A 23,351-nucleotide genomic window follows, 5' to 3' on the forward strand; every position below is an offset into this window, starting at 1 on the left:
CTTCTTTAATGTCAGTAGCTTGACAGTGGGCTCTCATGGAGCCTCACAGATGTTCAGAGCAATGTTGGAACCTTCCAACACCAAACTTAGAGTTTGGTTGTGGCACCCCAACACCAAACTTAGAGTTTGACTGTGGGGGCTCTGTTTGACTCTGTTTTGAGAGAAGCTCTTCATGCTTCCTCTCCATGGTTACAGAGGAATATCCTTGAGGCTTAAACACAAAGGATTCTTCATTCAATTGAATGATCAATTCTTCTCTGTCAACATTAATCACAGCCTTTGCTGTGGCTAGGAAGGGTCTGCCAAGGATGATGGATTCATCCATGCACTTCCCAGTCTTTAGGACTATGAAATCAGCAGGGATGTAATGGTCTTCAACCTTTACCAGAACATCCTCTACAAGTCCATAAGCTTGTTTTCTTGAATTGTCTTCCATCTCTAGTGAGATTCTTGCAGCTTGTACCTCAAAGATCCCTAGCTTCTCCATTATAGAGAGAGGCATGAGGTTTATACTTGACCCTAGGTCACACAGAGCCTTCTCGAAGGTCATGGTGCCTAATGTACAAGGTATTGAGAACTTCCCAGGGTCCTGTCTCTTTTGAGGTAATCTCTGCCTAGTAAAGTCATCCAGTTCTTTGGTGAGCAAAGGGAGTTCATCCTCCCATGTCTCATTACCAAATAACTTGTCATTTAGCTTCATGATTGCTCCAAGGTACTTAGCAACTTGCTCTTCAGTGACATCTTCGTCCTCTTCAAAGGAAGAATACTCATCAGAGCTCATGAATGGCAGAAGTAAATCCAATGGAATTTCTATGGTCTCAGTGTGAGCCTTAGATTCCCATGGTTCCTCATTAGGGAACTCATTGGAGGCCAGTGGATGTCCATTGAGGTCTTCTTCAGTGGCGATCACTGCCTCTTCCTCCTCTCCAAATTCGGCCATGTTGATGGCCTTACACTCTCCTTTTGGATTCTCTTCTGTATTGCTTGGAAGAGTTCTAGGAGGGAGTTCAGTAACTTTCTTACTCAGCTGACCCACTTGTGCCTCCAAATTTCTAATGGAGGACCTTGTTTCAGTCATGAAACTTTGAGTGGTTTTGATTAGATCAGAGACCATGGTTGCTAAGTCAGAGTGACTCTGCTTAGAATTCTCTGTCTGTTGCTGAGAAGATGATGGAAAGGGCTTGCCATTGCTAAACCTGTTTCTTCCACCATTATTGTTGTTGAAACCTTGTTGATGTCTCTGTTGATCCTTCCATGAGAGATTTGGATGATTTCTCCATGAAGGATTATAGGTGTTTTCATAAGGTTCTCCCATGTAATTCACCTCTTCCATTGATGGATTCTCATGATCATAAGCTTCTTCATCAGATAAAGTGTCCTTAGTACTGCCTGGTGCAGCTTGCATTCCAGACAGACTTTGAGAAATCATATTGACTTGCTGAGTCAATATTTTGTTCTAAGCCAATATGGCATTCAGAGTATCAATCTCAAGAACTCCTTTCTTCTGATTCGTCCCATTGTTCACAGGATTCCTTTCAAAAGTGTACATGAATTGGTTATTTGCAACCATTTCAATGAGTTCTTGAGCTTCTGTAGGCGTCTTCTTCAAATGAAGAGATCTTCCAGCAGAGCTATCCAATGACATCTTGGACAGTTTAGACAGACCATCATAGAAGATACCTATGATGCTCCATTCAGAAAGCATGTCAGAAGGACACTTTCTAATCAATTGTTTGTATCTTTCCCAAGCTTCATAGAGGGATTCACCTTTCTTCTGTTTGAAGATTTTGACTTCCACTCTAAGCTTACTCAATTTTTGAGGTGGAAAGAACTTTGCCAAGAAGGCATTGACTATCATTTCCCAAGAGTTCAGGCTTTCTTTAGGTTGTGAGTCCAACCATGTCCTAGCTCTGTCTCTTACAGCAAAAGGGAAGAGCATAAGTCTGTAGACCTCAGGGTCAACCCCATTGGTCTTGACAGTGTCACAGATTTGCAAGAACTCAGCTAAAAACTGATGAGGATCTTCCAATGGAAGTCCATGGAACTTGCAATTCTGTTGCATTAGAGAAACTAATTGAGGCTTAAGCTCAAAGTTGTTTGCTCCAATGGCAGGGATAGAGATGCTTCTCCCATAGAAGTCGGGAGTAGGTGCAGTAAAGTCACCCAGTACCTTCCTTGCATTGTTGGCATTGTTGTTATTTTCGGCTGCCATGTCTTCTTTTTGTTTGAAGATTTCTGTTAGGTCCTCTACAGAGAGTAGTGCTTTAGCTTCTCTTAGCTTTCGCTTCAAGGTCCTTTCAGGTTCAGGGTCAGCCTCAACAAGAATGCTTTTGTCTTTGCTCTTGCTCATATGAAAGAGAAGAGAACAAGAAAATATGGAATCCTCTATGTCATAGTATAGAGATTCCTTGAGATGTCAGAGGAAAAGAAGAATAGAAGGAGGAGGTAGAAGAAGAAGAATTCGAACTTATCAAGAAAGATTGAGTTCGAATTGTTGATAGTGGAGGAGTGTTAGTCTTTAAATAGAAGGATGTGAGAAGAGGGGAAGAATTTTCGAAAATAAAGTAAAAGATTTTGAAAGAATTAAAAAAAAAATTTGAAAATTTGATTGATGATTTTCAAAAACTAAGATTGAGAAAGAAATAAAGTGATTTTTGAAAAAGATTTTGAAATTAGAAATCAAAAAGATATGATTGAAAACTATTTTGAAAAAGATGTGATTAAGGAGATATGATTGAAAAGATATGATTTTAAAAAGATATGATTGAAAAACAATTAAAAAGATTTGATTTTTTTTAAAAAAATTAATGACTTGGCTAACAAGAAATTTAAAAGATATGATTCAGACATTAAACCTTTCTTAATAGAAAAGGCAACATACTTGAAAGTTTTGAATAAAATCATTAATTGTTAGCAAGTATTTTTGAAAATGGAAAGAAATTGATTTTGAAAAGATGTGATTGAAAAGACATGATTTGAAAAAAAAAATTGATTTTGAAAAATTATGAAAACTTTGAAAAAATTTGAATTAAAAACAAAATCTTCCCTCTTGTGCCATCCTGGCGTTAAACGCCCAGAATGGTATCCATTCTGGCATTTAACGCCCAAAATGCTACCCTTTTGGGCATTACTGTGTAATTTCTCTGCTATATGTTCTGAATCTTCATTTCTCTGTATTATTGACTTGAAAAGACATAAATTAAAAAAAAATTGAATTTTTAATGATGAGGAATAATCAAAATGCAACTAAGATCAAATAAACAATGCATGCAAGACCCCAAACTTAGAAGTTTGTATACTATTGACACTAACGAATTGAGAATGCATATGAGAAACAACAAAACACTCAAGACAAGAGAATTTAAAGATCAGAGCAAGGAAATCATCAAGAACAACTTGAAGATCAATGAAGAACATAATGCATGGGATTTTTGAAAATTAGAAGAATAAAGACATGCAATTGACACCAAACTTAAAATTAGACACTATACTTAAACAAGAAACATAAAATTATTTTTTTGATTTTAAGATTTTATAAATTTTTTTGTGCTTTTTCGAAAATTATATGGAAAAGAAAATAAAGAGATTCAAAATTCTTAATAAGAATTTCCAGGAATCATGCAATGTTAGTCTAAAGCTTCAGTCTAAAAAGATTAGACATGGCTAGCCAAGCTTCAGCAGGACATTACATTCAACAGCTAAATTGATGAGAATCAATCAGCTTTTGTGATGATAAGAACATCACCTTGAAACTGTAGAATTCATTCTTAAAAATTCTGAAGAAAAATACCTAATCTAAGCAACAAGATGAACCGTCAGTTGTCCAAACTCGAACAATCCCCGGCAACGGCGCCAAAAACTTGGTGCACGAAATTGTGATCATCAATGGCGCCATCAACATGGTACGCTCAATTACAATCTCAACTCTTTATCACAATTTCGCACAACTAACCAGCAAGTGCACTGGGTCGTCCAAGTAATAAACCTTACGCGAGTAAGGGTTGATCCCACGGAGATTGTTGGTATGAAGGAAGCTATGGTCATCTTGTAAATCTCAGTCAGGCGGATTCAAATGGTTATGGAGGACTGATAATTAAAATATGAGTAAAACATAAAATAAAGATAGAGATACTTATGTAATTCATTGGTGAGAATTTTAGATAAGCGTATGGAAATGCTTTGTCCCTTCCGTCTCTCTGCTTTCCTACTGTCTTCATCCAATCCTTCTTACTCCTTTCCATGGCAAGCTGTATGTTGGGCATCACCGTTGTCAATGGCTACAGTGCCATCCTCTCAGTGAAAATGTTCAACGCGCTCTGTCACAGCACGGCTATTTATCTGTCGGTTCTCGATCATGTCGGAATAGAATCCAGTGATTCTTTTGCGTCTGTCACTAACGCCCCACAATCGCGAGTTTGAAGCTCGTCACAGTCATTCAATCCCAAAATCCTACTCAGAATACCACAGACAAGGTTTAGAGCTTCTGGATTCTCAAGAATGGCCGCCAATTGATTCTAGCTTATATCACGAAGATTCTGATTAAAGAATCCAAGAGATATCCACTCAATCTAAGGTAGAACGGAGGTGGTTGTCAGGCACACGTTCATAGGTGAGAATGATGATGAGGTCACGGATCATCACATTCATCAAGTTGAGGAACAAGTGATATCTTAGAACAAGAATAAGCTGAATTGAATAGAAGAACAATAGTAATTGCATTAATACTCGAGGTACAGCAGAGCTCCACACCTTAATCTATGGTGTGTAGAAACTCCACCGTTGAAAATACATAAGTGATAATGGTGATCATTGGCTTCAGCCCCAGAGAGGGAACCAGAAGAACCAAGATGAAAATAAAATAGCAAAAGGTCCTATTTATAGAGAACTAGTAGCTTAAGGTTTACAGAAATGAGCAAATGACATAAAAATCCACTTCCGGGCCCACTTGGTGTGTGCATGGGCTGAGCATTGAAGCTTCTATGTGTAGAGACTTTTCTTGGAGTTAAGCGCCAGCTTTTGTGCCAGTTTGGGCGTTTAACTCCCACTTATGTGCCAGTTCCGGCGTTAAACGCCAGAATTCTTGAGCTGACTTGGAATGCCTATTTGAGCCATCAAATCTCAGGAAAATTATGGACTATTATATATTTCTGGAAAGCCCAGGATGTGTACTTTCCAATGCAATTGAGAGCGCGCCAATGTGGCTTCTGTAGCTCCAGAAAATCCACTTCGAGTGCAAGGAGGTCAGAATCCAACAGCATCTGCAGTCCTTTTTCAGCCTCTGGATCAGATTTTTGCTCAGGTCCCTCAATTTCAGCCAGAAAATACCTGAAATCACAGAAAAACATACAAACTCATAGTAAAGTCCAGAAAAGTGAATTTTAAATAAAAACTAATAAAAATATAATAATAACTAACTAAAACATACTAAAAACATACTAAAAACAATGCCAAAAAGCGTATAAATTATCCGCTCATCAACAAGCATGTGAGATTTGAGCCTAATTATGTGGTTACATCATACATAACCACTTATTTTAATTCTTGTGTGCATTATTCTCTTCCCATGAGTGTAATCTTTGATTTGCTTGACTCTTTATGTCCATTATTTTGTGTATACATGCATTTATATGATTGAGGCCATTGTTCAAATAGCTCACTTAACCAAAATAGCCTACCTTTATCCTCCATTGTTAGCCAATTTGAGCTTATGCTTAACCCATTTATTCTTAATGTTAGAACATTACAAGCCTAAGTGAAAAATAATAAATGTCCCTTGTTTGGATCTTTGATTAGCTTAGGCTAGTGAGAGTGTTTATTACTAGATTTTGGGGAAGGTGGGTACATTGGGTAGAGATAAAAGCATGTTTTGTAGTGTGTGAAAATCTTGGAAATTGGGTACACACTCATATATTAATCATGTATACACTATATGCATTGATGCCCTTGTACACATTTTAGCTTAAAAAAATAAAAATATGATAAAAGAAAGAAAAAGAATTGCAATAAAAAGGGGACAAAAATACCCCAAGGTAAAGTTCAATAATGATCAATGCATATGTGTGGTGATCTAAAGAAAATGCATGAGTGTATAGAAAAGTGAAGAATGGATAGCTAGGTTGTTTAGAATTGTATAGGTTGTCATAGGTTAAGTGAGAAGTTTAAGTTAATCATGGATCCAATTTCAAGCTCACTTGACCATATGCATCCTACCCTCACCCTAGCCCTATTACAACCTCTAGGAAAGCCCTCATGATATTTGTATGCATGCATAAAGTAATTATTGATTGTTAGATGAAAACCAAATCTTGGAAAGCATGATTGGGGGAGGATTGAGTGAATCGACCCCATACACCTGAGTGCCTAAAGCGGATACACATTCGGCGAGGGCTCGATCGCTCGATTACATGTTTCCACCCATGATCATCTTTTCTTGCAAGTTTGTAAATTCTTTCAAGGATTCAATCCAATTGTGGGTTTGCTTTGATTGCTATTGCCTTAGCCGTTGTGCTTGCATGTGTATTCTTAGAGATTGATTTATTTTGACTAAGCCATTGCATTCATGTAGATAGGTTTCATATAGAAAGATTGCATTTAGTTAGCTTGCACAGAATAAATGTTGATACCCTGTTGCTTCTTTCTTGATTTTAGCATGAGGACATGCTTAGTTTAAGTGTGGGGAGATTTGATAAACCCCGATTTTGTGGTTTATTTTGTGCTTATTTTAGGGGATTTATTCACTTTTTTCCACATTTATTCAATGAAATAGCATGGTTTTGTAATTCTCCCTTAATTTATGCTTAAATGTAAAAACATGCTTTTTAGGCCCTAAATTGGTGATTTTAATTCACCTTAATTCCATTCGATGCCTTGATATATTTGTTGAGTGATTTCAGGTTCATAAGGCAAGTATTGAATGGAAGAAATAAGGAAAGAAGCATACAAAGTGGAGATTGCATGAGGAAACAAGAATATGGAATGCATCGATGGGCGCGTAAGCGTACAAGGCGCGCGCGCAAAAGTGACTTCGCATAGAGATGCGCACGCGTACATGACGCGTCCGCGCGGATGAACAAATAGCCAATCGATGCGCATGCGCACATGGCGCGGACGCGCCGACACTCGCACGTGACTCACTTAAAGGCAAAACGCTGGGGGGTGATTTCTGAGCTGCCCAGACCCGATTACAACTTGTTTCTGAGTGTATTTCATGCAGAATTGAAGTCCAAGCAAATGGGGGAGCAATTATTTTTAAGCGTAGCATCATGTAGTTTAGTTTCTAGAGAGAGAATCTCCCTCTTCTCTCTAGAATTAGGTTTCTTAGGATATTTCCATCTTAGATCTAGGTCCAATTTCATGATTTCATCTCATTTTCTTTGTGAATTCTTGCTTCTACTCTTTGATTCTCATGGTTTGTAGTGTTAATTTTCCTTTTATTCTATCTTTTATGTTCATGGATGCTCATGTTGGATTTAGATCCCTTTTAATGCAATTTGATGTTGATTTTTCTTTTATTGATGATTTGAGTTATTGATTTACTTTTCTTGCAATTGGTAGTTGGTAGATTTATTATTCTTGCACATTTATTATGCTTTCCTTTATTACCCACCAAGTGTTTGACAAAATGCTTGGTTGGGATTTAGAGTAGATCTTGAGCATTCTTGGCTTGGAAGGAGTAATTGGGCAATCTTGAGTCATTATTATCCAATTAGATTGGTGATCTAGAGTTGTTAGTTTATATCATTCTCGATGACTCTAATCTCTTGCTAATCCAATTAGTGAGTTGATTAGGATGTTTGACTTGTGATTAACTAGTCTTGTTTGACTTTCTCTAATGGAAGATAATTTACATCTTCTTCCAACATTGGGGATGATGAAATAAGATAAATTCTTGTTAAGTATTGTTATGATTGATGACTAGGATAGAAAGCCTATGATCTCAAACCTTGCCATGAATGTCTCTCTTTATTACTTGCTTTCTTTAGTTACTTGCTTGATTTACTTTCTTGTTATTTACTTTTCTTGTCAAAATATAAAATCAAACCCCCTTGCATTATCATAGCCAATAATTGATCACTTCATTGCAATTCCTTGTGAGACGACCCGGAGTTCAAATACTTCGGTTAATTCTTATTTGCGTTTTGTTAAACCAAATTTTTGATTGGGAGGATTGTTTGTTGGTGTAGAACTATACTTGCAACGAGAATTCAATTTGTGTGAAATTATATACTGACACGACAATTTTCCTTAAATCAAACGACAAAGCCAAACACACTCCGAGTCTATTTAGAATCAACCAAGGAGATCGGGAAAGTCTTCAAAGCTACATGGAAAGATTTAACAAAGCATGCCTGGACATACAAAGTCTACCAATAGAAGCAGCCATTATGGGTCTCATCAATGGCTTGCGAGAAAGACCCTTTAGTCATTGCATATCAAAGAAACATCCAACATCTCTGAATGAAGTGCAGGAACGAGCCAAAAAATACATTAACATGGAGAAAAACTCTCGACTAGAAGAGACCTCAAAATCTGGATTCTTCTACTCCTCCCGGGATAAGGATAAAGAATCCTAGAAAAAAGAAGATCAATATGGTGAGAAGCCTAAAAAATACAACAACTACACCCCCCTTCGGGTGTCTCTTGTGGATGTTTACCGAGAAGTATGCCATACCGAGAAGATCCCACAACCTTGTCCACTCAAAAGTAAGAAAGGAGGAAGAAATCGGACAGAATACTGTGAATATCACCGAATCTATGGACATCCTACATATGAGTGTTTCGACTTAAAAAATGTTATTGAGAAATTGGTGAGAGATGGAGATGCCAGGGTATCTTGGCCAATTTCACTGACCTTTTCTTTGTTGTTTTAGGGTAGTTTCATGCATTTTCTTAGTAAATAAGCAAGTTTTGGGTAAAAATACACTTACATCTTAATTCAAGCAAACATTGTGAACTTTACATGATTTCATGAGAATTATGCATGAATTGATTGATAAAATGGATGATGCATGGTCTCATGACTTGGAACAGAGCTTTGATGCTCCCTGTTTGTTTGATTTTAGGACAAAGGAAGCAAAGAAGAGCCACATTAGCCGCCACGTTAGTCTCACTAATGTGACCACTGATGAGCGGATAATTTATACGCTTTTTGGCATTGTTTTTAGGTAGTTTCTAGTATGATCTAGTTACTTTTAGGGATGTTTTCATTAATTTTTATGCTAAATTCATATTTCTGGACTTTACTATGAGTTTGTATGTTTTTCTGTGATTTTAGGTAATTTCTGGCTGAAATTGAGGGACCTGAGCAACTCTGATAGGAGGCTGACAAAGGACTACTGATGCTGTTGGAATCTGACCTCCCTGCACTCAAAATGGATATTCTAGAGCTACAGAACTCCAAATGGCGCCTTCTCAACGACGTTGGAAAGTAGACATCTAGAGCTTTCCATGCGTAATTAGACGACGTAAACTGGCGCTCAACGCCAGTTTCATGCTGCATTCTCGAGTCAAACGCCAGAAACACGTCACGAACCAGAGTTGAACGCCCAAAACATGTTACAACTTGGCGTTCAACTCCAATAGAAGCCTCAGCTCGTTGATAGATCAAGCTCAGCCCAAGCACACACCAAGTGGGCCCCGGAAGTGGATTTATGGATCAATTACTTACTTCTGTAAACCCTAGTAGCTAGTCTAGTATAAATAGGATAGTTTACTATTGTATTAGGATCTTTGATCAGTTTATACGATCGTAGACGTTTTGGTGGCTGGCCATTCGGTCATGCCTGGACCTTCATCACTTATGTATTTTTAACGGTGGAGTTTTTATACACCATAGATTAAGGGTGTGGAGCTCTGCTGTACCTCAAGTTTCAATGCAATTACTACTAGTTTCTATTCAATTCTGCTTATTCCTATTCTAAGATATTCGTTGCACTTCAACATGATGAATGTGATGATCCGTGACACTCATCATCATTCTCACCTATGAACGCGTAACTGACAACCACTTCCGTTCTACTTTAGACCGTGCGCACATCTCTTGGATTCCTTAATCAGAATCTTCGTGGTATAAGCTAGAATTGATGGCGGCATTCATGGGAATCCAGAAAGTCTAACCTTGTCTGTGGTATTCCGAGTAGGATTTCGGGATTGAATGACTGTGACGAGCTTCAAACTCACGATTGTTGGGCGTGATGACAAACGCAAAAGAATCAAGGGATTCTATTCCAACATGATCGAGAACTGACAGATGATTAGTCGTGCTGTGACAGAGCATTTGGACCATTTTCACTGAGAGGATGGGATGTAGCCATTGACAACAGTGATGCCCTTCATATAGCTTGCCATAGAAAAGAGTGACAAAGATTGGATGAAAGCAGTAGGAAAGCAGATATTCAAAAGGAACATAGCATCTCCATACACCTATCTGAAATTCCCACTAATGAATTTACATAAGTATTTTTATCCTTTATTATTTAATTAATTATCTCTTTATATTTTCCGAAAACCACTATCAATTTGAATCCACCTGACTGAGATTCACAAGGTGACCATAGCTTGCTTCATACCAACAATCTCTGTGGGATCGACCCTTACTCACGTAAGGTATTACTTGGACGTCCCAGTACACTTGCTGGTTAGTTGTGCAGAGTTGTGACAAAGTGTGATTCATGTTTAAGAGCACCAAGTCTTTGGAGCCATTGTTGATGATCACAATTTCGTCCACCAAGTTTTTGGCGCCGTTTCCAGGGATTGTTCGAGTATGGACAACTGACGGTTCATCTTGTTGCTCAGATTAGGTAATTTTCTTTTTATTTTATGTTCAAAAATTTTTCAAAAAAAATCTTTCAAAAATTTTTCTCTTTTTCGTTTTTCTAAAGAATATTTTCGAAAAAAATAATAAAAAATACAAAAAAATAATAAAATCATAAAAATAAAAAATATTTTGTGATTCTTGTTTGAGTCTAGTGTCAATTTTTAAGTTTGGTGTCAATTGCATGCTTTAAAATTTTTCTTGCATTTTTCGAAAAATTTATGCATTCATAGTGTTCTTCATGATCTTCAAGTTGTTCTTGGTAAATCTTCTTGTTTGATCTTGATGTTTTCTTGTTTTGTGTTTTTTTTTTGTTTTTCATGTGCATTTTTGCATTCATAGTGTCCATGCATTAAATATTTCTAAGTTTGGTGTCTTGCATGTTTTCTTTGCATCAAAATTTTTCAAAAATATGTTCTAGATGTTCATCATGATCTTCAAAGTGTTCTTGGTGTTCATCTTGACGTTCATAGTGTTCTTGCATGTATCATATGTTTTGATCCAAAATTTTCATGTTTTAGGTCATAATTATGTTTTTCTCTCTCATAATTAAAAATTAAAAAAAATAATAAATATCTTTTCCTTAATTTTCTCATAATTTTCAAAAATTTGAGTTGACTTAGTCAAAAATTTTTAAAATTAGTTGTTTCTTATAAGTCAAGTCAAATTTTCAATTTTAAAAATCCTATCTTTATAATCAAAAATCAAATCTTTTTCATCTTTATCTTATGATTTTTGAAAATTTAAAAATATTTTTCAAAAATCTTTTTCTTAATTTTATCTTTATTTTCAAAAATTATGCTAACAATTAATGTGATTGATTCAAAAATTTGAAGTTTGTTGCTTTCTTGTTAAGAAAGGTTCAATCTTTAAATTCTAGAATCATATCTTTTAGTTTCTTGTTAGTCAAGTAATTAATTTTAATTTTAAAAATTAAATCTATCTTATCTTATCTTTTATATCATATCTTTTTCAAAATTTTATCTTTTTCAAAAATTTGATTTTAAAATATCTTTTCTAACTCCTTATCTTCTTATCTTTTCAAATTTGATTTTCAAATCTTTTTCAACTAACTATTTGACTTTTTGTTTGTTTCTTATCTTTTTCAAAACCACCTAACTACTTTTCCTTCTCTAATTTTCGAAAATATCTCATCCCTTTTTCAAAAATTCTTTGTAATTAACTAATTGTTTTAAATTTTAAATTTAATTCTATCTCATCTTTAATTTTCAAAAATCATTAACTCCTTTTCAAAATTAATTTTTGAATTCTCTCTCCCATCTTCTTCTATTTATTTATTCATTTACTAACACTTCTCTTCACCTCTCTTCATCTCCAATCACTGCCTCTATCCTTACCCTTGTGTTTGGATTCTCCTTTCTTTATTTTTTTCTTCTTCTACTAATAATAAGGATCCTCTTTACTGTGACATAGAGGATTCCTCTTCTTTTCTTGTTCTCTTCTCTTTCATATGAGCAGGAACAAGGAAAAAAGCACTCTTGTTGAAGTTGATCCTGAACCTGAAAGGACTCTGAAGAGAAAACTAAGAGAAGCTAAATTACAACAATCTAGAGGCAACCTTTCTGAAATTATTGAACAAGAGAAGGAGATGGCAGCCGAACCCAACAACAATAATACAAGGAGGATGCTTGGTGATTTTACTAAACCCACGTCCAAGTTTGATGGAAGAAGCATCTCAATTCCTGCCATTGGAGCAAACAATTTTGAGCTGAAACCTCAATTAGTTGCTTTAATGCAACAGAACTGCAAGTTTATGGACTTCCATCTGAAGATCCTTACCAGCTTTTAACTGAGTTCTTGCAGATTTGTGAGACTGTTAAGATGAATGGAGTAGATCCTGAAGTTTACAGGCTCATGCTTTTCCCTTTTACTGTAAGAGACAGAGCTAGAACATTGTTGGACTCACAACCTAAAGATAGCCTGGACTCCTGGGATAAGTTGGTCATGGCCTTCTTGGATAAATTCTTTCCTCCTCAAAAACTGAGCAAGCTTAGAGTGGATGTTCAGACCTTCAAGCAAAAAGATGGTGAATCCCTCTATGAAGCTTGGGAAAGATACAAGCAGATGACCAAAAAGTGTCCTTCTGACATGTTTTCAGAGTGGACCATATTAGATATATTCTATTATGGTCTATCTGAGTATTCCAAGATGTCATTGGACCACTCTGCAGGTGGATCCATTCACCTAAAGAAAATGCCTACAGAAACTCAAGAACTCATTGACATGGTTGCAAATAACCAGTTCATGTACACTTCTGAGAGGAATTCCGTGAATAATGGGACGCCTCAGAGGAAGGGAGTTCTTGAAATGGATGCTCTGAATGCCATATTTGCTCAGAACAAAGTGTTGACTCAGCAAGTCAACATGATTTTTCAAAGTCTGAATGGATGGCAAAATGCATCCAACAGTACTAAAGAGGCAGCTTTTGAAGAAGCTCATGATCCTGAAAACCCTGCAATGGCAGAGGTTAATTACATGGGTGAACCTTATGGAAACACCTATAATCCATCATGGAGAAATCATCCAAATTTCTCATGGAAGGATCAACAAAAGCCTCAACAAGGCTTTAATAATGGTGGAAGAAACAGACTCAGCAATAACAAGCCTTTTCCATCATCTTCTCAGCAATAGATAGAGAATTCTGAGCAGAGCCCTTCTAATTTAGCAAACTTAGTCTCTGATCTGTCAAAGGCCACTTTAAGTTTCATGAGTGAGACAAGATCCTTCATTAGAAATTTGGAGGCACAAGTGGGCCACCTGAGTAAGAAAGTCATTGAAACTCCTCCCAGTATTCTCCCAAGCAATACAGAAGAGAATCCAAAAGTAGAGTGCAAGGCCATTGATGTGATCAATATGGCCGAATGCACAAGGGAGGAGAAGGATGAAAATCCTAGTGAGGAAGACCTCCTGGGACGTCTCTCAAGCAGGAAGGAGTTCCCTATTGAGGATACAAAGGAATCTGAGGCTTATATAGAGACCATAGAGATTCCATTAAATCTTCTTCTACCATTCATGAGCTCTGAAGACTATTCTTCCTCTGAAGAGGATGAAGATGTAACTGGAGAGCAAGTTGCTCAATATCTAGGAGCCATCATAGCCAAATTATTTGGTAATGAGACTTGGGAAGATGAACCTCCCTTGCTCATTGGTGAACTAGATACATGGGTTCAGCAAACTTTACCTCAAAAGAAACAAGATCCTGGGAAATTCTTAATACCATGTACCATAGGCATCATGGCCTTTGAAAAAGCTCTGTGTGACCTACGGTCAGGCACAAATCTTATGCCACTCTCTGTAATGGAGAAGCTGGAGATCATTGAGGTACATCCTGCCTTATTCTCATTACAATTGGGAGACAAGTCAGTAAGACAAACTTATGGATTAGTAGAGGACGTGTTATTCCTGCTAATTTCATAATAATAGAAACTAGGAAGGAGGAGGATGAATGCATCATCCTTGGAAGACCTTTCCTAGCCACAGCAGAAGCTGTGATAGATGTTAACAGAGGAGAATTAGTCCTTCAATTGAATGGGGACTACCTTGTGTTTAAGGCACACGGCTATCCTTCTATAACAAGGGAGAGTAAGCATGCAGAGCTTCTCTTAGTATAGAGTCAAACAAAGCCCCCACAATCAAACTCTAAGTTTGGTGTTGGGAGGCCACAACCAAACTCTAAGTTTGGTGTTGGTACTATACAACATTGACCTGATCACTTGTGTGGCTCCATGAGAGCCCACTGTCAAGCTATTGATATTAAAGAAGCACTTATTGGGAGGCGACCCAATTTTTATTTATCTAATTTTATTTTATTTTCATTGTTCTTTTATGTTTTATTAGGTTCATGATCATGTGGAGTCACCAAAAAAATATTAAAATTAAAAACTGAATCAAAAACAGCAGAAGAAAAATCACACCCTGGAGGAAGGACTTACTGGCGTTTAACGCCATTAAGGAGCGTCTGGCTGGCGTTCAACGCCAGAACAGAGCATGGATCTGGTGCTGAACACCAGAAACAAGCAACATCCCGGCGTTCAAATGCCAGGAATGCACCCTGAGGAGAGCTGGTGCTGAACGCCAGAAACAAGCATGGAACTGGCGTTCAACGCAAGAAACATGCTGCACATGGGCATTGAACGCCCAGAACATGCATCCCTTCGGCGTTTAAATGCCAGAATTGCATGGAAAGGCATTCTACATGCCTAATTGGTGCAGGGATGTAAATCCTTGACACCTGAAGATCTGTGGATCCCACAGGATCATCTCAGGATCTGTGGACCCCACAGGATCCCCATCTACCATATTCTCCCCTCTTCTCAACATTCATTCTCTTTTTCCAATAAACAATTCATCCTCTCTTCCCCAAAAATCCTTCACCAATCACCTCAATCTCTCTTCCCAATTACCCACCTTCACCACTCACATCCATCCACCCTTTCCCATAAATCCCACCTACCTTCAAAATTCAAATTTCTTTCCCACCCAAACCCACCCTAAATAGCCGAACCTACTCCCTTTCCCCTCACTATATAAACCCCTCTATTCTTCTCTATTTTCACACAACACAACCATCTCTTCTCCTTCTTGGCCGAATACACCACTCACTCTCCTCCATATTTTCTCTTCTTCTTCTTCTTTTCTTTCTTCTCTTGCTCGAGGGTGAGCAATATTTTAAGTTTGGTATGGTAAAAGCATAGCTTTTTTGTTTTTCCATAACCATTGATGGCACCTAAGACCGGAGAATCCTCTAGAAAAGGGAAAGGAAAGACAAAAGCTTCCACCTCCGAGTCATGGGAGATGGAAAGATTCATCTTCAAAGCCCATCAAGACCACTTCTATGATGTTAGGCCAAGAAGAAGGTGATCCCCGAGGTCCCTTTCAAGCTCAAGAAAAATGAATATCCGGAGATCCAACATGAGGTCCAAAGAAGAGGTTGGGAAGTTTTAACCAACCCCATCCAACAAGTCGGAATCTTAATGGTTCAAGAGTTCTATGCTAATGCATGGATCACTATGAACCATGATCAAAGTATGAACCCGAATCCAAAGAACTATCTTACAATGGTTCGGGGGAAATACTTAGATTTTAGTCCGGAAAATGTGAGGTTGGCGTTCAACTTGCCCATGATGCAAGGAGATGCACGCCCCTACACTAGAAGGGTCAAATTTAATCAAAGGTTGGACCAAGTCCTTATGGACATATGTGTGGAAGGAGCTCAATAGAAAAGAGATTCCAAAGGCAAGCCGGTTCAACTAAGAAGACTGGACCTCAAGCCTATGGCTAGAGGATGGTTGGAGTTCATCCAACGCTCCCTCATCCCCACTAGCAACCGATTTGAAGTACTGTGGATCGGGCCATCATGATTCATGGCATCATGAATGGAGAGGAAGTAGAAGTTCATGAAGTCATCTCCCATAAATTCTACAAAATAGCCGATAAGTCCTCTAATTTGGCAAGGCTAGCTTTTCCTCATCTTATTTGCCATCTATGTTACTCATCTGGAGTTATCATATAAGGAGACATCCTCATTGAGGAGGACAAGCCCATTACTAAGAAAAGAATGGAGCAAACACCAAGTGGGCCCCGGAAGTGGATTTATGCATCAATTACTTACTTCTGTAAACCCTAGTAGCTAGTCTAGTATAAATAGGATAGTTTACTATTGTATTAGGATCTTTGATCAGTTTATACGATCATAGACGTTTTGGGGGCTGGCCATTCGGTCATGCCTGGACCTTCATCACTTATGTATTTTTAACGGTGGAGTTTCTATACACCATAGATTAAGGGTGTGGAGCTCTGCTGTACCTCAAGTTTCAATGCAATTACTACTAGTTTCTATTCAATTCCGCTTATTCCTATTCTAAGATATTCGTTGCACTTCAACATGATGAATGTGATGATCCGTGACACTCATCATCATTCTCACATATGAACGCGTGACTGACAACCACTTCCGTTCTACTTTAGACCGGGCGCATATCTCTTGGATTCCTTAATCAGAATCTTCGTGGTATAAGCTAGAATTGATGGCGGCATTCATGGGAATCCGGAAAGTCTAACCTTGTCTGTGGTATTCCGAGTAGGATTTTGGGATTGAATGACTGTGACGAGCTTCAAACTCACGATTGCTGGGCGTGATGACAAACGCAAAAGAATCAAGGGATTTTATTCCAACATGATCGAGAACTGACAGATGATTAGTCGTACTGTGACAGAGCATTTGGACCATTTTCACTGAGAGGATGGGATGTAGCCATTGACAACAGTGATGCCCTACATATAGCTTGCCATAGAAAGGAGTGACAAAGATTTGATGAAAGCAGTAGGAAAGCAGAGATTCAGAAGGAACACAGCATCTCCAAACACCTATCTGAAATTTCCACTAATAAATTTACATAAGTATTTCTATCCTTTATTATTTAATTAAGTATCTCTTTATATTTTCCGAAAACCACTATCAATTTGAATCTGCCTGACTGAGATTTACTAGGTGACCATAGCTTGCTTCATACCAACAATCTCTGTGGGATCGACCCTTACTCACGTAAGGTATTACTTGGACAACCCAGTACACTTACTGGTTAGTTGTGCGGAGTTGTGACAAAGTGTGATTCATGTTTAAGAGCACCAAGTCTTTGGAGCCATTGTTGATGATCACAATTTCGTCCACCAACCACTAACGTGGAATGGGAGCAAGCTTGCAGCATTAGTGGAAAAGTTATAACCAATAACGCCTTCGAAAGTCATCATAGCCCACGTTAGTTGCCACGTTAGTTACATTAACGTGGGAACTAACATGGAAGAAAAGGGAAGCTCCAACATTAGTGGTAAAAGTAAACACCACTAATGTTCCAAAAGGCCACATATAGCCACGTTAAGAGTCACATTAATTCAATTAATGTGAACTCTAACGTGGAATAAAGAAGAGATCGCCAACATTAGTGACACTCACCTTTGTCACTAACGCTGGATCAGGCCAAGATTGCCTACGTTAGTGGTCATGTTAAGACCACTAACGTGAATGGTAACGTAGAGCAATGAATGATCGGCCAACGTTAGTGACACTAACCTTTGTCACTAACGATTGGAGATGGCAAGCACAACCACGTTAGTGGTCACGTTAATGCCATTAATGTGACGCACTAACGTGGAAAGAAGGGGCGTTTTAAAGCGTTAGTGAAAAAGGTGAGTGTCACTAACGCCCTTGAGCTTGGGCATGCCTACATTAAGGGCCACGTTAGTTACACTAACGTGGGTCATTAACGTGGGAAAGAGGGATAAGGAGCAGCGTTATTGGTAAAAGTGAGTGCCAATAATGCTTGCGAAGGGCTAAGAGGCTATGCTAGTGGTCATGTTAGTACCACTAACGTTGAAGTTAACGTGGAACGTTAGTGACAAAGATATTATCACTAACGCCTTTAAACCCAAGTTTACACTTAACGTTAACGCCACTAACGTCCTAACTAACATCCTGCCATGCCTGACTCACATTCTTTCTGCAAGCAAAGCTGAGCCCACTAAAGACTATAATTGCTTCAACTAAAGATCAAGGGCCCATATCCAAGACTTTAAGAGCTAACTAGAAGATCAGAAGAGTAGTATATATAGGAAGTAGTTCGGAATTAGAAAAAAGGGAGGCTTGGCATTATTGAGAACTACATTCTGTATATTTACTTTTCCTGTAATTTCTAGTTTACGGGACAATGCACTCTTCTCTATCATCTTCCATTTTCAGAGCTATGAACAACTAAACCCCTTTTCATTGGGTTAGGGAGCTCTGTTGTAATTTAATGGATCAATTATGGTTTTCATTATTCTTCCTCTTTCTTTTCTCTTGATTTTACTAGAAAGCTTTCGATCTTAAATCAATTGGGTTGTCTTGGAAAAGAAACTCTCCATAATTGGATCTCCTCTGAGCCTTGGAAAATGGATGAGGAGATCATGCTAGAATTGTTTTCTCATGTTGGACCAAATTGGGATTCGGATGGATATAGTGACATATAATCCTACCAACACTTTTATTTGGAAATACATTTTGTATAATCAGTGACCATACTTCATCTCTTCCCATGAGCAATTAAATCAAGGAATTTGGTTGCCAAGGAATTGGGATCCAATCACTTAAGATTGCCAAGGAGATCAATGAATGCATTGATTGAGGAAGAGATGAGAATGAACTTGATCCGGAGAATGCAACATCTTCTAAGCCCAATGAATCCCCCATTTCTGATCTTACCCATTCCCTTTACCTTCTGCCATTTACTTTTATGTTCATCTCCCCAAATGCTCATTTAAGATTCTGCAATTTACCTTCTGTAATTTAGTTTCTGCCATTTATTTTCAGCATTTACATTTTCTGTCATTTGTTTTCCCGCTATTTAATTTTCTGCAATTATCAACTAAACTTCTGCTTAGCTCAACTAGAACATTCCTCCAATTAAAGTTGCTTGACCAATCAATCCCTGTGGGATTCGACCTCACTCTATTGTGAGTTTTTACTTGATGACAATTCAGTATACTTGCCGAAGGGAAATTTGTTGAGAGACAAGTTAACGTGCATCAAGTTTATGGCACCGTTGCCGGCGATTGATTTTGTATCGACAATGATTAAGTTAAAAGATAACTAGATTGAGCAATTTTCTTTGTTTTAATTATTTCATCTTAGTAATTTACTTCTAGTTTAGTTATTTCATTTCCGTTTTCTTTCTTCTTAATCTGTTTTCTGGCTATCTACCATTTAGTTCACTAACCCACTACTGTTTGATACATTGCACCACTCACACTAACAGCCATTCTAACAAGAGTAATTTTTTCATTTATTTTCATTCTTGCTTTTTGCTCTGTTCGTTGTATGACAGGTAGAAGAAGCAGAGCTTCAACATCCTTTGATTCTGAACCTGAGAGGACCTTCCTTAGATTAAGGAGGGAAGCAAGAGGGACGAGAGTCGTTGGTACTGAGGAAGAGGAAGAGTATTTTAAAACAGACATGAAGGAGAATATGGAGAACCACCATGAAGAAGAAGTTGACAACCATGCCAGAGAAGGCCCAATAAATCATGCTGGACAAGAGAGAAGAGTTCTAGGCTCTTACATCAACCAAACCCAGGAAATTATGGAAGTAGCATTCAAAAGCCAACCATACATGCCAATAACTTTGAACTAAAGCCCCAGCTCATCACCCTCTTTCAGAACAACTGTGCATTTGGAGGAAGCGTCCAAGAAGACCCCAATCAACATCTAACCACCTTCCTAAGGATATGCGATAATGTGAAGTCTAATGGTGTTCATCCTGACACCTATAGACTGCTTTTGTTCCCCTTTTCACTCAGAGATAAAGCATCTAAATGGCTGGAATCTTTCCCGAAGGAGAGTTTAACAACGTGGGAAGATGTGGTGAACAAATTCTTGGCAAGATTCTACCATCCTCAAAGAATCAACAGGTTGAGAGATGAGGTACAAACCTTCAGGCAACAAGATGGTGAAACTCTCTATGAGGCATGGGGAGGTTTAAGGACTTAACAAGAAGGTGCTCACTAGTCATGTTCAATAAATGGGTGCAACTACACATTTTCTATGAGGGTCTTTCTTAAGAATCAAAGAAGGCAGTAGACCACTCATCTGGGGGATCTCTAAACAAGAAAGAGACCATTGAAGGAGCCATAGATGTCATCGAGACTGTAGTTGATAATGACTACTTCTATGATTCTGAAAGGAGCAACACTTGAGGAGTGATGGAGCTAAACCACATGGATGCACTGCTGGCTCAAAACAAGATGATCACCAAGCTGTTAGCTGACCTTACCAAGAAGATAGAAGGGAACCAAGTTGCAGCAGTCACCACTTCATCATCAAGCAGTTAGCTGACCTTACCAAGAAAATAGAAGGGAACCAAGTTGCAGCAGTCACCACTTCATCATTAGCTCAAGAAGGAGTAAATACAGAGGAAGAGAGTGACTGGAAATAAGCCAACTATATTGGGAACTCACCTAGGCAGGCCCATGATACATACTACAAAACTTATAATCCTGGTTGGAAGAACCACCCAAACTTTGGGTGGAGAAATCAACAAGATCAAGGCCAAGATCAGAGACGTCACAACCCCAACAACAATGCAACTCACCAACATTCCACACAGGGATCATATCAACACCCACCCAACAGTACCTCTCAACATCCATATCAAAACTAAATTGGCCCGTTTCACCCCTCCTATCTCAATTCATCATCACCATCCGAAGATAGACTCTCCAGAATTGAGACTCTACTTGAAGGTATATGCAAGGAAGTCCAAGACAATAGAGTGTTCAAGGATAAAGTGCGAGCTAATATAAAAAACCAGGGAGACACCATCAAGAGGCTGGAGTCTCAAGTGGGATATCTCTCTCAACAGATTCCCAAGCCTACTGATAGCTTCCAAGTGACACAGAGAAAAATCCGAGAGGTGAAGCAAAGAAGGTAAGCTGGAAAGAATGCAAGATGGTCACTATAAGTGATGAGGGGAGCGTGGAAGAACTGAACAAATGGACTGGAATTCTAATTGAGGCACACACCTTCTAATTACCTGGTCAGTGCCACATCTCCATAAATATGGGCCATCCCATATATAATATTTAGACTCGCTTTTCAGCTTGTCTTTTTTATGCTTAGTAAAGTTTGGAGGAAAGGTGCGGCTAACTAGATAATTAGCTACAGGTGCATACCAAGGGATTACTTCAGATACTGCTTGTAGGTTATCAAATGGAAAATTATCATCTATAGGAGTGGAGTCATGTTTAATGTGCTTAAGGCGACTCAAGTGGTCTGCCACTAGATTCTGGTTACCACTCCTATCCTTTATTTCTAAATCAAATTCTTGTAGTAGCAGTATCCAATGTATAAGCCTTGGTTTGGATTCCTTTTTAGCTAATAAATACTTTAGAGCTGCGTGGTCTGAGTACACTACTACCTTCGTACCAAGTAAATAGGCTCGGAATTTATCCAGAGCAAAAACAATAGCAAGAAGCTCTTTCTCAGTAGTAGTGTAATTGGACTGAGTGGCGTCTAAAGTTTTAGACGCATAAGCAATAACAAAAGGATCTTTACCTTCATGCTGAGCCAGCGCTGCTCCTACTGCATGGTTGGAAGCATCGCACATGATTTCGAATGGCTGGCTCCAATCCGGTCCTCTCACAATTGGAGCTTGAGTCAGGGCAATTTTTAGCTTATCAAACGCTTGTTTGCAATCCTCACTGAACTCGAACTCAATATCCTTTTGCATTAGTCTGGATAGGGGAAGTGCTACCTTACTAAAGTCCTTAATGAATCTTCGGTAAAAACCTGCATGTCCAAGGAACAAACGGACTTCCCTCACAGAAGAGGGGTAAGGAAAACTAGAAATAACATCCACCTTTGCTGGATCTACAGAAATACTAGTATTAGATATAACATGTCCTAGTACGATTCCTTGTTTAACCATAAAATGACATTTTTCAAAATACAATACAAGGTTTGTACTGACACATCTATCTAATACTCTAGATAGACTATCCAAGCAAAGGCTAAAAGAATCACCATAAACGCTGAAATCGTCCATAAAAACTTCCATACAGTCCTCAATAAGATCAGAGAAAAGACTCATCATGCACCTTTGGAAAGTAGCTGGTGCATTGCACAGGCCAAAGGGCATTCTCTTGTAAGCATATGTCCCAAAAGGACAGGTAAAAGTAGTCTTTTCCTGATCCTCATGAGCTATATGAATCTGGAAATATCCTGTATAACCATCTAAAAAGCAATAATGTGATTTACCTGACAAGCGATCCAGCATTTGATCAATGAATGGAAGAGGGTAGTGATCCTTACGAGTGACTTCGTTGAGACGCCTGTAATCAATGCAGACCCTCCAGGCGTTCTGTACTTTTGTAGCTATGAGCTCTCCATGCTCATTCTTCACTGTAGTGACTCTAGACTTCTTGGGCACCACTTGTACTGGGCTTACCCATTCACTGTCTGAAATGGGGTAGATAATATCTGCCTCTAATAGTCTGGTCACTTCATTCTTGACAACCTCTAAGATTGTGGGGTTTAGTCTTCTCTGAGGTTGACGAATGGGTCTTGCTCTTTCTTCTAAAAAGATTATGTGCTCACAAACTTGAGGGTTGATGCCTACTATGTCTGCCAAACTCCACCCAATTGCTTTCTTTACCTCCTCAGCACACTAAGTAACTGCTATTCCTGTTGAGAGGTGAGGTCCCGTGCAATGATAACTGAAAACTTTTGCTTGTCTTCGAGGTAAGCATATTTGAGGTGTGGAGGGAGAGGTTTTAATTCTGACTTCTGTTCATGGTCAGGCTCTGAATTATCTGGAGCTGGTGGCAGTGGTAGAGTACTTTCATTGTCCTCTGAGAATGTCCCCACACTTGGACCTTGTCATATGTACTTCTCTTCAAACTCCTCCAGGTGAACTTTAGCTACAGTTTCATCTATGATGTCACACTGGAGAATAGAGTGATCTTCTGGAGGGTACTTCATAACTCCATTC

General features: G+C 38.4%; 2 non-coding genes across 2 annotated transcripts; one reads left to right on the top strand and one right to left on the bottom strand.

Annotated features, from left to right (window-relative positions):
- Positions 1-1,699: 1,699 nt before the first annotated feature.
- Positions 1,700-1,807, top strand: LOC127747094 (small nucleolar RNA R71). The gene has a single exon (XR_008008897.1). It is a non-coding gene; the product is annotated as a small nucleolar RNA R71 (small nucleolar RNA).
- An 11,013-nt stretch (positions 1,808-12,820) lies between these two features.
- Positions 12,821-12,924, bottom strand: LOC127746837 (small nucleolar RNA R71). Its single transcript, XR_008008649.1, has one exon. It is a non-coding gene; the product is annotated as a small nucleolar RNA R71 (small nucleolar RNA).
- Positions 12,925-23,351: the final 10,427 nt, after the last annotated feature.

This window comes from Arachis duranensis, chromosome 4 (genome assembly GCF_000817695.3).
Source record: "Arachis duranensis cultivar V14167 chromosome 4, aradu.V14167.gnm2.J7QH, whole genome shotgun sequence".
Lineage (NCBI taxonomy): Eukaryota > Viridiplantae > Streptophyta > Magnoliopsida > Fabales > Fabaceae > Arachis > Arachis duranensis.